The 16,312-nt window shown below is 45.5% G+C and overlaps 1 long non-coding RNA gene across 8 annotated transcripts in view; it reads left to right on the top strand.

The window, feature by feature from the left end:
• Nucleotides 1–16,312, top strand: part of LOC142661161 (uncharacterized) — a 354,813-nt gene that overhangs the window by 134,205 nt on the left and 204,296 nt on the right. For 5 of the 8 annotated variants that reach the window (XR_012850656.1, XR_012850655.1, XR_012850658.1 and 2 more), the window contains exons 5-6: nt 1,645–1,734; nt 2,650–2,808. The exons of 2 other annotated variants lie outside the window; for them this stretch is intronic. This is a non-coding gene — a long non-coding RNA (uncharacterized LOC142661161). The remainder of the gene's footprint in view (nt 1–1,644; nt 1,735–2,649; nt 2,809–16,312) is intronic. One more of the 8 variants, XR_012850657.1, reaches the window with a different exon arrangement.

Below are 16,312 nucleotides of genomic sequence, written 5' to 3'. Positions count from 1 at the left end.
AAGTGATGTCATTTTGCTAGACTATGCCATTAATTTTTGATCGCTGGGGATTTAACTGCTTAACGTTGCGTCGCCTTCAAAGTTTTTCCTACCAGAGCCGTGCAGGGGCTACAGCGCTAAGCTAGCTCTGCGGCCCCTTTAATCTCAGGATTGGTGGGAGTCCTGGCAGTCGGACCCCCAGCGATCACAAAGTGACAGCATTTCCTAGCGACATGCCATCACTTTTTGTGATAGGAATAACCCTTTAAGCTTTATAGATTCCAGCTGTTGTTTTGATTTTAATCATAGACATGTTTAGGCCCCGAACCTGCCACGGATGTACTCACATGAGGTCTTACTTCTTGCATACATGAGGTCTATACTCTTGCTTAAAGTCAACACTCATCACCTCAGTGCTAGGGCACTGAAACATTGTCCATCTGTTTTCAATAAACTTCTGCTTAGCTCTGAGAACTGTGAGTTTTGGTTTCTGATCAAATTCTGCACATGCAAATTAAGGAACTGAACTTTATCCTGGATTTAAAGGCACAGATACGCCTAAACATTTGTGTGAAAGACTGAGATGTCTCTTAATGTTTGAAGACTTGGTACAGCCGTACAGGTGACTATCAACATATGTACATTACTGGAACAACTGACTATAAAAGACTAACAGGCCGAATTCAGACGAGCGTATATCTCGTCCTTGTGACGGCCGTTTTTATTTTTACTGCCGTCACACGGATGCATGTATTTGTGTTTCAATTTGTCTTTATTAAACCGTTGAGATATCAGAAAATATATGTGAACAGTTCTACTCGCAGGGAGAAGTAAATAGTTAAAGTTTCAAATAATAAATAAATCGTTAATTCCTATGAGTTTTAACATTTTGAGAAAATGGGATTCAAAATAATATGGATAATAAAAGAAAGCTAAATAAAATAAATGTTGTGAAGAACATATACAGATCATAATCAAGAAAAAATAATACAGACAATGTATGAGCTCCCACTAGAGATGGAGTGGTACGGCATATACAGATTTATTCCAACACATCCAATCTCTACAGAACCGGTCATGTCTTTGTATGCTACGGGCATAAATATATTCATATTGATAGTTTGTATTGACTTTTTTTAATGATGTCTGTGATGGTCGGGATGTTACATGTTTTCTATCTGAACGCTACTGCTGATGTGGCAGATATTAAAATATGACATATTACAATTTGGAATTGTTTGGGAATAGCATCAATTCCAAGCCGTAGTAACCCAAGTTCCGGCGTGAGGTTAATATTTTGAGTTGTAATCTCATTTAGTAGTGCGCTAATTGATTGCCAAAAAGTTAATAATAAAGCACATTCTAGTGGAAGTGAACAATGATGGTGTATCCAGCACTCGGTATAAAAGTTAAATGGTTTATTCGGTCGTGTTAAAACAAAAGATTAAAACAAAAATCCAGGGACCACGCTTACGCGTTTCAGACCGTATAAAAGTTAAATGGTTTATTCGGTCATGTTAAAACAACGCGTAAGCGTGCTCCCTGGATTTTTTTTTTAATCTTTGGTTTTAACATGACCGAATAAACCATTTAACTTTTATACCGAGTGCTGGATACACCATCATTGTTCACTTCCACTACCTTGTATACCTTCTGTCGACACAGGACTACGTTGGGGGTATTTTTAAGCACCAGCAGCATTTGGAAGAAATTTACTTGCATCAAATAACGCACTGGAAATGCATTGGAAACGCGGTGAGCGAACTTTCTGTAATACATTTTTCTCTTTAAATAAAGTATATTCCCAAAGGTATTAACACATTTTATAAGATTGGTTCCCAATCACTTACTTTTGAAAATCAAACACATATATCTAAATGGCATAGAGATCTGAATGGCCAATTTTCAAGAGACCAGTGGTTAAGAGCATTCTCCATCTCTTAAGTCCTCTTCCTGTACTAATTATCAAGAATTATATTATAAAATATTCTATAGATGGTATCTCACTCCATATAAACTTTCCAAAATATATAGTAATACATCCCCCCAATGTTGGAGAAGTTGTAACCGTTTGATATCCATACTTCACATATTTTGGGACGCATGTATTTCAATGGGGCCGTTCACACACCTGTTGTTTTAACGGACCATGTAAAGGGGCCCCGTAAAAAAAATAGGACAAGTCCTATTTTTTTCATCCGTTTTCACGGATCTCTCAATAGACTCGAGTCTGAGGGATCAATGAAAACGGGTCCCACGCGGGTGCGACTCGGACACAAAAAACGGCCATTTTTCATGTACAAGTTTGCACTCGTTCATGTGAATCAGGCCTGACTTGTGTTTTGTTGTTTTTTACAAGTTTTTTTTTAATCGACTTCTGTGACCCTACAGCATGTGGCTCTCCAGGTATTGCGAAACTACAACTCCTATTATAACTAAAACTACTGTATGTGCATTTTATTGGAATTCCAAAGTCAATATGGAGCCAAGTTTTAACCCAAACCATGGTCTTCTCAATCCACCAATATTCCAATGGGATCACCTCTCCTTGGAGGTCCCAATAGAGGTTAAAAATTAAGTAGTAAGAATAGTAAGATCAGACTTTAATTTGTCCATTTGAAAAAAAAATATTTTGACCTTACAGAATTTTTTGTTATTTTCTTGGCACAGATTGCTTGAAGACTTGAACTTGATGATCATGCAATATGGTGTTGGAGTTCATATTCGTTGAGATGGTGTTATTTTAGATGTTTCTGAGGAGGAGGCTGGGTCAAAGGGAAAGAAAGGCTGTGTGTATCCTTGCAGCTGAGGCCAAGGAGGACTTCAAAGGTAGTTTAAGACCCAAAAATCAAGATGTCATTCAGTGGAGACTGTGTAAGGCAGGGGTGGGCGTGGCTGGGGGGCCAACCTAAGTGCTAAGTGCCGGGGGGAGAACAAGCCACTTTGCCTTGGTCTAAATATTTAGATACAGGGCTAGGGCAGCAAACTGAATCTTTGCCCCAAGTTGAATAAAGCCTTGCTACAGCTCTGATGTACAGTAGGTGATCGAGATAATGGGGATAAAAACTAAATTGTGTGAATAATTTGAGAATTTGAGTCAAAAGAAATAGTGGATCCCATAAAATCCATTTGAGGGCCATCAATTGGATGTGGCTAGCTATCCTTTAATACTTTGGGACAAAACTAAAACCCAAGTACAGCATGGCTGCCTCAAAATCTCTCGCTACAACCTCTTACAATGTATACAATATGTTACAAATTCAGGTAAAAATTATTATTTTTATAACCAAGCTACAGCAGAATGTCACAACAAATTAAGAAATCAATATACATTTATTGACGAGGAAGTTCATGAAGTTGATTTCCTTATTTGCCACCCCTGTTTCATTGATTACAACAGAATTAGAGGAACTGTTTTATACACCATGTTATAATAAATTGTTAGATACGGAACATAGATGAAGATGGTTATATCTTTTCGCCTGCACACATCACAGAAACTTGCAAAGAGACCACAACAAAAAAATATCAGAAATGCTTTGACACAGATAGATCCAAAAAAAAGACAAAAATGAAGAAAATTCCGTTTCGGAGCAGCCTGCGGGTTGCAGGTTTCAGTACATATATTGCTTGTGTTCTGTCATATCATAATACTCCAGAATCCCCAGAGCCAACAAGAGCCGTCTTACTGTTCTTTTATTATTGCCCATGGTGCAAATAGACCCCAGGCTTTATTCCATTTCTATTGATCACGCTACATTTTAAATTGCGTAGCCCCCGTTATTTTCTTGGGTTAATCTATAGATGTGTATATGTGTATATATATATTTCTTCAGGCTGGTGCTCCAAAGAAAGTCTATGGAGGATAGTGTGCGCACCAGCGTCTCAGGCAATTCTATTTTGGCGCTTTAAAGGTTAAATATGCAGTTATATATTTTCTACAGTGAAGCTGATCTGTCCAATTTAGTTTTATTTATTTATTTCATATCCATCAAATTGTAAGCTTCACTATGGACCAGTGGTGTCATTAAGGAGCAGTTTTGTAATTTGCAGAAACCCTCAATGCCTGAGATTATGAGATTTTCGTTCATTCCTTATGGGATTTATCTTGCTCATAAAGTGAATGAATATACTAATGTAACAATAGTGATCATCTCTCTTAAATGAACAGTTGTCACAGCTCCGCCCTGTTACAGTTAAATGTCCTGACCTGTAATGCATGGTGAATGGTTCTCTAAAATAGTAGACTTTAGTTAGTGTTAATACGCAATTATTGAGTGGCTGGGAGCGCCGCTGTGCCACCCCCATCAATTCAGGATTCGTAGGGGTCCTGGTAGTCGGACCCCCAGCGATCAGAAAGTGACGGCATATTTTAGCGATTTGCCATCACTTTCTGTAATGGGTATAAGCCTTCAAGTCTTTATAGATTCCAGTTGTTGTTTTTATTTTTAATGGCATGTTCATACTTAGTTTTTTGGCGCTGTTTTTGACGTGGAAACCGCGTCTGAAACTGCACTAAGAAACAGATGAAAACTCTTCCCATTGATTTACCCGCGGGAAAAAGAAGCGTCATGCCCTTCAGCTGTTTCTGTCTGATCTCCTATTGACATCAATGGGAGGCAGCAAAGCGGTATTCGCAGCATTTTCTGCCCGCGGTACTCAATGAGCACCGCTGAAAACGTGGAGAAAAAAACGCGGCAAGTGTTCTGCCGGCAGGTCAAAATCTGGATTTTTTTCACCAGCAAAAAACTAAGTGTGAATTAGGCCTTAGGCTTCGGACATGTTATGGATGTACACATCTATGGGGATGTCTCCTGTTGGTAATCATAGATCAGACAGGTCAAATTTTTCCTGTCCAATCCTATTGTTTCTTCCTGAAATAACTGGCGCCAAAGACATCTAACAACGGCTCAATGCTCAATGCCTATGTTTGTCTATGCTCTGTTCATACGGACATTCGCCACCTCTGTCAAAATGACGGAAACCTTTAAAAGATTCTTAACAAACCCCATTATAAGTCATGCGACAAATACAGCATGGAGTCATGGCTTCCAATGTGAAAAGACGCAAACGTAAACATAGCCTTTATAGGGAAGGTTATCCATTATCTATGCTCTATGTTAGTGAAACAACTGAAACAATCAGGCCTACAGCTCACTCACAGATAGATATATATCAGTTAGTTGACAGTCTCCAGAAAAAAACATTTTTTTATTTCAACATTGCATTTAGTAACTGCAAACTGATAAGTGAAAAGATCACAATTAGTAATGAAGGTATATTACAGAGATGCTAAGCTTCACATTTGTTGATTTTAGAGCCTATGTTAAATAAAGGTGGAAATTCACTGTAAGGTTAGGGTTAGTGTTAAACAACCCTAAGGCCCCATGCACACGACCGTAAAAACACCCGTTATTGCGGGTCGTAATTACGACACGCAATAACGGGCCCATAGACTTCTGTTAGTCACGGGTACCTTCCCGTTTTCTCACGGGAAGGTGCCCGTGGCGTTAAAAAAATAGAACATGTTCTATTTTTTCATTTTACGGGCCGTGCTGCTATGCTTTATAATGGGAGCACGGCTCGCAAAAGCAGCCGGCTGCCCGTGGCCGGCCGTGCTTGTAATTATGAGTCGTAATTACGAGCACGGTCGTGTGCATGAGGCCTAAGCAAGTAAATATATACACATAAGTACTTGTTGCAATAATCTTATGTTATTTAGCGAAAAATTGCAAAAATTTGCATTTTTCTAAATTTAAATGTATCTGCTTGTAAGACAGATAGTTATACCACACAAAATTGTTGCTAGTTAACATCCCCCATATGTCTACTTTAGATTGGCATAATTTCTTTGGACACCCTTTTATTTTTCTAGGACGTTACAAGGCTTAGAACTTTAGCAGAAATTTCTCACATTTTCAAGAAAATTTCAAAAGGCTATTTTTACAGGGGCCAGTTCAGTTGTGAAGTGGCTTTAAGAGACTTATATATTAGAAACCCCCAAAAAGTCACCCCATTTTAAAAACTTCACTCCTCAAAGTATTCAAAACAGAATTTTGAAAGTTTCTTAACCCTTTACAAATTTCATTACTTTTTTTGCAGAAATTCATTTTAATCCATTTTTTTTGTAACACAGAGTTTTACCAGAGAAATGCAACTCCATATTTATTGCCCAGGTTTTGCAGTTTTAGGAAATATCCCACATGTGGCCCTAGTGTGCTAATGGACTGAACCACCGGACTCGGGAGCAAAGGAGCACCTAGAGGATTTTGGGCCTCCTTTTTATTAGGATATATTTTAGGCACAATGTCAGGTTTGAAAGGCTCTTGCGGTGCCAAAACATTAAAAATCCCCCAAAAGTGACCCCATTAGGGAAACTACACCCCTCAATGAAATTATCTAGAGGAATAGTGAGCATTTTGACCCCACAGGTTTATTGCAGAATTATTGGGAGTAGGCCGTGAAAATTAAAATCTACATTTTTTCAAAGAAAATGTAGGTTTAGCTAATTTCCACAAGGGCTAAAGGGGAAAAAGCATGCGACATTTATAAGGCAATTTCTCCCAAGTAAAACAATACCCCATATGTGGTAATAAACGGCTGTTTGGACACACAGCAGGGCTTAGAAGGGAAAGAGAGCGCCATCTGGCTTTTGGTGCTCAAATTGAGTAGGAATGGTTTGCGGAGGCCATGTCGCATTTGCAAAGCCCCTGAGGGGACAAAACAGTGGAAACCCGCCACAAGTTCCCCTATTTTGGAAACAACACCCATTGAGGAAATTATCTAGGGGTATAGTGAGCATTTTTAACCCACAGGTTTTTTGCAGAAATTATTGGAAGTAGGCCGTGAAAATTAAAATCTTCATTTTTTCAAAGAAAATGTAGGTTTAGTTAATTTTTTCTCATTTTCACAAGGACTAAAGGAGAAAAAGCAAAATTTGTAAAGCAATTTCTCCCAAGTAAAACAATACCCCACATGTGGTAATAAATGGCTGTTTGGAGACACAGCAGGGCTTAGAAGGGAAAGAGCGCCATATGGCTTTTGGAGTTCAAATTTAGCAGGAATGGTTTGCGGAGGCCATGTCACATTTGCAAAGCCCCTCAGGGACCAAAACAGTGAAAACACCCCTAAATTTACTCCATGTAGGAAACGACACACCTTGAGGAATTCATCTAGGGGTGTAGTGAGCATTTTGACCATAGAGGTGTTTGATAGAATTTATTAGAATTGGGCAGTGAAAATAAAAACAATCCCTTTTGACGTAGTTTTAGCTCAAAATTTTTCATTTTCTCAACAAATAAAGGAAAAAAAAAGAAACCCAACATTTGTAAAACAAGTTCTACCGAGTACGGCAATACCCCATATGTGGTCATAAACTGCTGTTTGGGCACACAGTAGGGCTCAGAAATAAGGAAGGAGCGGCATTTGGCTTTTGGAGTGCACATTTTGCTGGATTGGTTTCTGGTCCCTATGTCGCATTTGCAAAGTCCCTGTGGGACCAAAACAGCGGAAACCCCAGAAGTGACCCCATTTTGGAAACTACACCCTCAAGGTATTCACCTAGCGGTGTAGCGAGCATGTTAACCCAGCAGGTATCTTGCAGAAATTAGTGTGCACTCGATGTTGCAGAGTGAAAATGGGATTTTTTTCCATAGATATGCCAATACGTGGTGTCCAGCTTGTGCCACCATAACAAGACAGCTCTCTAGTTACTATGCTGTGTTTCCCGGTTTTAGAATTACCCTACATGTGGCCCTAAACTTTTACCTGGACATTTGACAGGGCTCAGGAATGAAAGAGTACCATGTAAAACTGAGGCCTAATTTTGTGATTTACACAGTATTGGTTCACAATTGCAGAGGCTCTGATGTGAAGTAATAAAAGAAACCCTTGGGAAGTGACCCCATTTTGGAAATTGCACCCCTCAAGGCATTTATTAAGGGGTGTATTGAGCATTTTCACCCCACAGGTCTTTTTCATAAATGATAGCGCTGCGGATGGTGCAAAGTAAAAAATTTAATTTTTCCCTAGGTGTGACATTTCAGTGGCAAATATGTCGTGCCCAGCTTATGCCACTGGAGACACACATCCCAAAAATTGTTAAAAGGGTTCTCCCGGGTATGGCGATGCCATATATGTGGAAGTAAACTGCTGTTTAGGCACACTGTAGGGTTCAGAGGGGAGGGAGCGCCATTTGGCTTTTGGAGCGTGGATTTGCTTGGTAGTAGTTTTGTTTGGAGTCTTACTAGTATTTTAGTTTATAATGTGGGGGTACATCTAAGCTGTGCGGAGTACATCAGGGGCATATTCAGGTGGTATAATAATGGGGTAAAAAAAACAACAAAAGAATTCATAGATGTGTGTTACTCTGTGAAGCAATCTTTTCTGCACAGGCCAGTGTCTCACTGATAAATGTCCTTTCTTATGCCCCTTTTGGTCCACACTCCGCACCTTTTGTAGTTTGGCGAATTTTGCTGGGAAGTGCTGTCCTGGTATAATAAGGGCACCCTCACCCTAGCAGATATGTTTGGGCCTTTCCTGGTTCCCTAATTTTAGGGCCTTGATAATTTCCCTCTTGAAACAAAATGTTCCCCTCGGGCCTGCACAACTGCATATTTTTTATTTCCTGACTTATTGGAGCCTTAACTAATTTTATTTTTTGATAGACGTAGTGGAATGAGGCCTGTTTCTTTTTTGCGGCAAAAACTGTAGTTTTTATTGGTACCATTTTTTGGTACGTGCGACTTTTTGATCGCTTTTTATCCTATAGAAGAGGCTGGACGCAGCTGCAGGCTTAAGGGAAGCCGACATGACCGTCCTGGTAGGGAAAGGGTTAATGTTACGAGGTCAGGGAAAGTTGAAGGAGCTGAAGGAGGGACGGGGAGGAGTTAAGGGGGGCGGGGGGGCCGTTACTGCGCTTCCCGCTGTTTCTCGGCATTGAGCCGGAAGCAGCGGGAGGAGTAACACGCAAAGCTCCCCGTTGCCCGGTGTTTTAGTAATGGCAGAGGCCCTGATTTTAGAGCGGCTGCGCGCCGCTGCTGTGCACCACGGTCCCGGATGGCTGGAGGAGACCGTGGCTGCATTAACGCGGATCCCGGACGCCGTTTCGCCACGTCGGGCACGGCGTTCGGGGTCTGTTGTAAGGGACAGGCTCCCCTCCCCCGGCCCCCCTACGAGCATGGCTATGGCGGCGGGGGGGGAGTCGGCAACAACCGCTCCTGCGCTGGGCAGGCAGAGAGCGGTGGCAGGGGTGACGGCGATGCAGGCTGTGTCGACCCGTCCCTCTCGGCGGTCCCGACCTCCAGAGCGCCTGAGTCCGGAGGTAGTCCCGCGGACACGGCGTCGCAGAGGGAGCCCGATCCCGGACGCTGCAGGCCAGGCAGCTGGGAGGACCGCCCCTTCCCAGGCCCTGCGTCCTGGCAGGAATCCCAGGCCGCGACGGGGTCCGGCGGTAAGCAGGGAGTCGCAGGCTGGGCTCCCTGTCACCCCTCCCCCATCAGATGGAAGATGTCGAGAGCAAGGTACGGCCGCCCCGCATGGTGATGTTCCGGCCAGGGGGCAGGCTTCGTCAGGATCGTCTAGACGGACGACTAGATCTGCAGCGACGTCGAGGCAACAGGTCCGGTCGGAAGTCTGGGTCCCGGCGGTCGGGCGGCAGGTTGCCGGCCCATCGGTCAGCGCGTCCTCATCCCCTTTCCGAAGAGGTCGTTGGGAGGGACAGTCGTCGGCGAGAGAAGAACTGGAGGAAGGTGAACTGGACGTCTATCGTCGAGGTCAGGATGGTCCGGCTGACGGGAACACAGCGCCTGTGCAGCCCGGTGAGTGTATAACTCCATTATTGTCTTATCCAGCGATTTTTATGTCGGGTGTCGGCGGGGGGGCTGCTAGCATAGCATCGGGGGCCGGTAGTGGCGCGGGCGGACGCGACGGAGCGGGTTTGGCAGATTTAGTGGGTTGCTTACGGGAGCTGGTGGGGCGCCTGGATAGGGCCGCGGCGCCGGTAGTAACGGAAGTGTCCCCTGCGGTAGTTTGGGAAGGCCCCAGGGAAGTGGGATCGTTGCAGGCGCGTCCTGTGGTGGCGGTTAGAGAGGCGGTCGCGGTGTCGGTGCAGACTGAGGCGCAGAAGGACGGCGATCGAGTGCGCATGGACGATCGTGCTCGGGGGGAGGTGTATGTTTGTTTTGAGGGTCCGTTGGGGGCGCATTTAAAGCAGGAGGTGCGTGATCGGATCTGGAAAGATGAATATGTTGAAATTTTTTCTCTCTTGCCACTGGCTAAATTCAATTTGGATAAGAGCAAGCGGGATGAGAGTAAAAAGGACGAGGAGGAACGGCGGCGGTATAGGCTTATCCCGCAGACGTTCGTTAATTGGTCGCAGGCGTTCGCCATATTGGCTAGTGTGATAGGGGAAAAGGCGCCGGAAAATTGTTCGGCGTTATTTTGTTATTTTGATGCTATTGGGGAGGCTCATAGGGCGTATGGGGGTCAGGCGTGGCTGCGATATGATGAGCAATTCCGTCAGCGGAAGGCGGTTCGGCCGGCGATTCGGTGGGACCAGAAGGATATTGCTCTCTGGTTACGGGTTACGGCTCCGGTTAGGCAGCCCTTTCCCGGGAGCGGTGGCCAGGGAGGCCAGACTAGTCAGAGTGGACCAAGCGGCGGGGGAAAGGCGGGGTTTTGCTGGCAATTCAATGAAGGCCAGTGCAAGTTTGGGGCCACGTGCAAGTTCAAGCACGTGTGCTCCGAGTGTAATGGTGCATCACACGGGGCGGCAAAATGTCTGCGGAAAAAGAGGTCCGGGAACCAGCACGGGGCTGGTCAAGGGGGTGTCGCCGGTGAGGGTGGAAAGGATGGCCCCTTATCTAAATGAGTATCCGGATAGGGCGGCAGCTAAGTTGCTTTATGAAGGGTTTAGTGTTGGTTTTGTTATTCCTCCGCCTCCTTATGAGGTTCCGGTTACGCGGAGAAATTTAAAATCGGCTTACTTGCATGCGGAAGTCGTGTCGGAAAAGTTGTTAAAAGAAGTTTCGTTGGGGCGCATGTCGGGGCCATTTTTGGAGTCGCCGGTGAAAGATTTAGTTGTGTCCCCTTTGGGTATTGTCCCTAAACGCGAGCCCGGAAAGTTTCGTTTGATTCAACATTTATCGTATCCCAAAGGTTCGTCGGTAAATGACGGGATTGATCACGAGTTGTGTTCCGTAGTTTATACCTCATTCGATAAGGCGGTGGGGGTTAGTGCGGGCTGCGGGTCCGGGGGCGCTGCTAGCAAAAACCGACATCGAGGCGGCGTTCAGGTTGTTGCCGGTCCATCCAGAAAGCCAACGGCTGTTGGGTTGTTTTTGGAATGGGGCCTTTTACGTGGATCGGTGCCTTCCGATGGGGTGTTCTCTTTCTTGTGCATACTTCGAGGCGTTTAGTAGCTTCGTGGAGTGGGTAACGAGGGGAGTATCCGGGGTCGATTCGTTGATCCATTACTTAGATGATTTTTTGTGCGTTGGCCCGGGGGGTTCGCCGGTTTGCGGTAACTTGCTTCATGCCCTGCAGAAGGTGGCGAGGGATTTTGGGATCCCTTTGGCGCCGGAAAAAACGGAGGGCCCGGTAGCGACGATTTCTTTCTTGGGAATCGAAATTGACTCGGTGGCAATGGAGTGTCGGCTCCCGGCGGATAAGTTGGGTGCTTTGAGGCTGGAGGTGCGACGGGCTTGTAGAAGGAAGAAAATGTCGCTGAGGGAGCTTCAGTCGCTGCTGGGGAAGTTGAATTTCGCCTGCCGGATTATGCCGATGGGGAGGGTGTTTGGTAGAAGGTTGGCGGCGGCAACGGCGGGAGTGCGGGCGCCGCATCATTTTGTGAGGCTCAAGGAGGAGCACCGAGCTGATCTTCAGGTTTGGGATGACTTCTTGGGCCAGTACAATGGTCGCTCGCTATGGATGGCCCCAGCGCAGGATACGAGTGATCTGAATATTTTCACGGATGCGGCTGGGGCGGGTGGCTTTGGAGCTTACGGGGGAGGTCCGTGGTGCGCAGGTCAATGGCCGGCTAGCTGGGTGTCCAGTGGATTGACGCGGAATCTGGCCCTGCTCGAGCTGTTTCCCATCGTGGTGGCGGCTACCATTTGGGGGGACAGGCTCAGGGATAAGAAGGTCCGTTTTTACTGCGACAACATGGGGGTGGTGCTTGCCATTAATAACATCACGGCGTCCTCTCCTCCGGTAGTTCAATTGTTGCGACATTTAGTGTTGGTGTGTTTGTCGCTGAACGCGTGGGTGGTGGCGGTGCATGTACCGGGTGTACGGAATTGTGTTGCTGATGCTCTTTCTCGCTCGCAGTGGGACCGGTTTCGGCAATTGGCCCCGGGAGCGGAACGTCTCGGTTTGGCGTGTCCGGATCATCTATGGGATCTGGTATCGGTCCCGTAGAGCAGCTGTTACAAAGGTCTTTGGCGCGCACGACGTGGAGGGCTTATGCTGCTTGCTGGAGGCAGTGGGAGGAGTGGGTAAGAGAGTTGGGTGATGTCAATACGGATAGAGACAGGTTGGTGGCACTTTTGTATTGGTTAGGGGATGCCTGGGAGGGGGGGTTTTCAGTAGCGAAGGTGAACCGGTTTATATCCGCGGTGGCGTTTGGGCTTAAGTTGCGGGGCTTGCGGGATGTATCGAAGGAATTTCTGGTATCGCAGGCTTTGAAGGGGTTGCGCAGAGGTAGGGTGGAGGCGGATAGTAGAAGGCCGGTGTCGTTTGCTTTGCTGGGCTTGTTGGGCGGTTCATTGGCATCGGTATGTCGTTCTTCAGATGAAATGGATTTGTTTCGGTTGGCTTTCTCGTTGGCGTTCTTCGGAGCATTTAGAATAGGTGAGTTGGTGTCGCCAAGTACTAAACAGGCAGGGGGGCTGAGATCTGGGGAGGTGAGCCTTTTTGCAGATCGGTTGGAGGTATGGTTGCGTAGATCAAAAACTGACCAATTAGGGAAGGGAAAACTGATAGTTTTGTTCGCTCTCCCGGGGTCGGTCATGTGCCCAGTAGAGTGCATGCGGGGTTTTACAAAAAACAGGGGGTCTCCAGATTTGCCTTTGTTACGTCATGTGGACGGGTCGTTCTTGTCCAGGTTTCAGTTTGGAGCTGTTTTTAAAAAATGTTTGACGGCGGTTGGGGTTGCGGCAGGCTCATATTCATCTCATTCCTTCCGGATTGGCGCAGCAACGGAAGCAGGGCGCTGGGGGTTGGATGATGAGGGGGTGAGGCGTATTGGTCGTTGGGAGTCTAAAAGGTTTAAGTCCTATGTCCGCCCCCATATGTTGTAATTTTGTTGTTTATGCTTGCAAATGTTATATGGTGGTGCCTAACTGTGTTTTCCGTTTCAGATTCGCCTCCTTGTCTGGTGTGGTTGATGGGTCATTCGTACGTGCACTGGGGGGCTTTGAGGGCGGACGTCCGCCCGGATGGTCGCCAGTTGCGCATTCCGCGACAGGATGCGGTTGTGCATTGGCTGGGGTTTAGAGGTATGTCGTGGAACAGGGTGTTGGCGGAATTCCAGACATATGTGCGGCTTGATAGGGTTCCGGAGGTTTTAGTGTTGCACGTGGGTGGGAATGACTTAGGAGTCCGCCCTTTTCGTGAGTTGGTGCGGGATATCAAACATGATTTGTTGTGTTTGTGGGTATCTTATCCCAAGTTGGTGGTAGTGTGGTCGGACATAGTCCCAAGGAAGCATTGGCGGTTAGCTAGATCGGTGGAGAGAGTCAATAAGGCTCGGATAAAAGTTAACCGGGCGGTGTCCCGTTTTGTGGCAAAGAACGGGGGCATTTGCGTGAGGCATAGGGATTTGGAGTCAGGATTGGGGAATTTCTGGAGGAGTGACGGGGTTCATCTGACTGAGGTTGGCATTGATATTTGGAGCTTGGCTATAGCAGAAGGCATAGAAAGGGCGGTGGTGGTGTGGAGGAACTCACAGGCTTAAGGTGGTCAAGGCCTGTTTCGCGGTGGCGGGGGGAGTCCTTGAGGCCAGTCAGTACAAAATGGTGGGGGGGTCGCATCGGGGGTATGCGTCCCCCAAAAAAGGTACATGGTTGAAGACTTCATCGGGTGTTATCCCTTTGAAGTGGTCTTCTGGTAGAAGGTATGTCACTTGAAGGCTTCATCGGGTGTTATCCCTTTGAAGTGGACTTCTAGTGGTCGGTATATCACTTGAGGGCTTCATCGGGTGTTATCCCCTTGAAGTGGACTTCTAGTGGTTGGAGCCATCTGCAGAGGTGAACGGTGCTTCCGAGCTGGTTTACGGCTGGAGGTAATTAGTGGTTTGCAGATGGCTAATTCGGTGTGTTCTTGAAAGGAACATCTGAAGGGGCTTCAAGGACTTCCTCTGCTCGGGTTAATGTTAACGTTTAATTGTTATTTATGATTCTGACCCATGTTGGGTCATGTGAATTATTAGGAGGAATTCTCTGGTGGATTCCTAACTAGTTATCCGAATGTTTCGGATTTAAATTGTTTTTATAAAACTGTGAAATTAATAAACGGCTGCTGTGGCCATTTCACATCCAACCTCGGTGTCATGTGTCGTTACTAAAGGGGGGTGGGGGATAGTATGGTTTAAGGTTAACACACGACTCTACCTAGGCAGGTCAAGAAGAGGCTGGACGCAGCTGCAGGCTTAAGGGAAGCCGACATGACCGTCCTGGTAGGGAAAGGGTTAATGTTACGAGGTCAGGGAAAGTTGAAGGAGCTGAAGGAGGGACGGGGAGGAGTTAAGGGGGGCGGGGGGGCCGTTACTGCGCTTCCCGCTGTTTCTCGGCATTGAGCCGGAAGCAGCGGGAGGAGTAACACACATTAAGCAAAGCTCCCACCCTCCCACCCTTGTTTTGTTACTCCTTAGGTCTTATGTACGTCTGTCTATGAGCGTTTTGTTTTATTTTGTGTGCTTATTTAACATGTTTTTCTTTTTTCCGGAGTAGGTTCTGTTGTCATGGCAGCTGGCGGGGGGAGTCCTTGAGGCCAGTCAGTACAAAATGGTGGGGGGGTCGCATCGGGGGTATGCGTCCCCCAAAAAAGGTACATGGTTGAAGACTTCATCGGGTGTTATCCCTTTGAAGTGGTCTTCTGGTAGAAGGTATGTCACTTGAAGGCTTCATCGGGTGTTATCCCTTTGAAGTGGACTTCTAGTGGTCGGTATATCACTTGAGGGCTTCATCGGGTGTTATCCCCTTGAAGTGGACTTCTAGTGGTTGGAGCCATCTGCAGAGGTGAACGGTGCTTCCGAGCTGGTTTACGGCTGGAGGTAATTAGTGGTTTGCAGATGGCTAATTCGGTGTGTTCTTGAAAGGAACATCTGAAGGGGCTTCAAGGACTTCCTCTGCTCGGGTTAATGTTAACGTTTAATTGTTATTTATGATTCTGACCCATGTTGGGTCATGTGAATTATTAGGAGGAATTCTCTGGTGGATTCCTAACTAGTTATCCGAATGTTTCGGATTTAAATTGTTTTTATAAAACTGTGAAATTAATAAACGGCTGCTGTGGCCATTTCACATCCAACCTCGGTGTCATGTGTCGTTACTAAAGGGGGGTGGGGGATAGTATGGTTTAAGGTTAACACACGACTCTACCTAGGCAGGTCATGTTTGGGAGGCCAGATGACCGAAAAACTGCAATTCTGGCATAGTTTTTTAGTTTTTTTGTCAGTCCGATTCCGGCGATACCAAATTTATAGCACTTTTTTTATAAAATTACTTTTGTAAAAAGAATGTATTTTTTTTTGTCACCATGTTGTGAGAACCATAACGTTTACATTTTTTAGTCGACAGAGCTGTATGAGGGCTTGCGACTTTTTGATCACTTTTTATTCCAATATTTGTAGGGCAAAGTGACCAAAAAACTGAAATTCTGGTATAGATTTTTTACAGTTTTTTTTCTTACGCCGTCCACCACGTGGAATAAATAACATAACATTTTTAAAGTTCAGGCCGTTACAGTTGCGGTGATACCAAATATGTATGGTTTATCTGTTTTTTTCAATAATAAAGGACTTGATAAGGCAAAAGGGCGATTGTGTTTTAAAGTATTTATTGAAACTTTTATTATATGTGTTAAAACTTTTTTCCCACTTTTTTTATATACTTTTTTTACGCTTTTTTTTAAGCCCCACTAGGGGACTTGAAGGTCCAACTGTCTGCTTTTTTCTCTAATACATTGCACTAGTTTAACTAGTCCTCTTTAACATAAGACCTCAAGGGAGGGTCTGGTGGGATCCGCTAACAAATGCTCATTGGTCGCTTTATTCCTGCTTGATTTTCATAGCTTTTTATGACAGGTGATTAATAAGTATAGATGATCATGTCAC

This window comes from Rhinoderma darwinii, chromosome 9, assembly GCF_050947455.1.
Source record: "Rhinoderma darwinii isolate aRhiDar2 chromosome 9, aRhiDar2.hap1, whole genome shotgun sequence".
Classification (NCBI taxonomy): domain Eukaryota; kingdom Metazoa; phylum Chordata; class Amphibia; order Anura; family Rhinodermatidae; genus Rhinoderma; species Rhinoderma darwinii.
The sequence above is the reverse complement of the archived record's forward strand: the minus strand, read 5'-3'. Positions and strand labels throughout refer to the sequence as shown.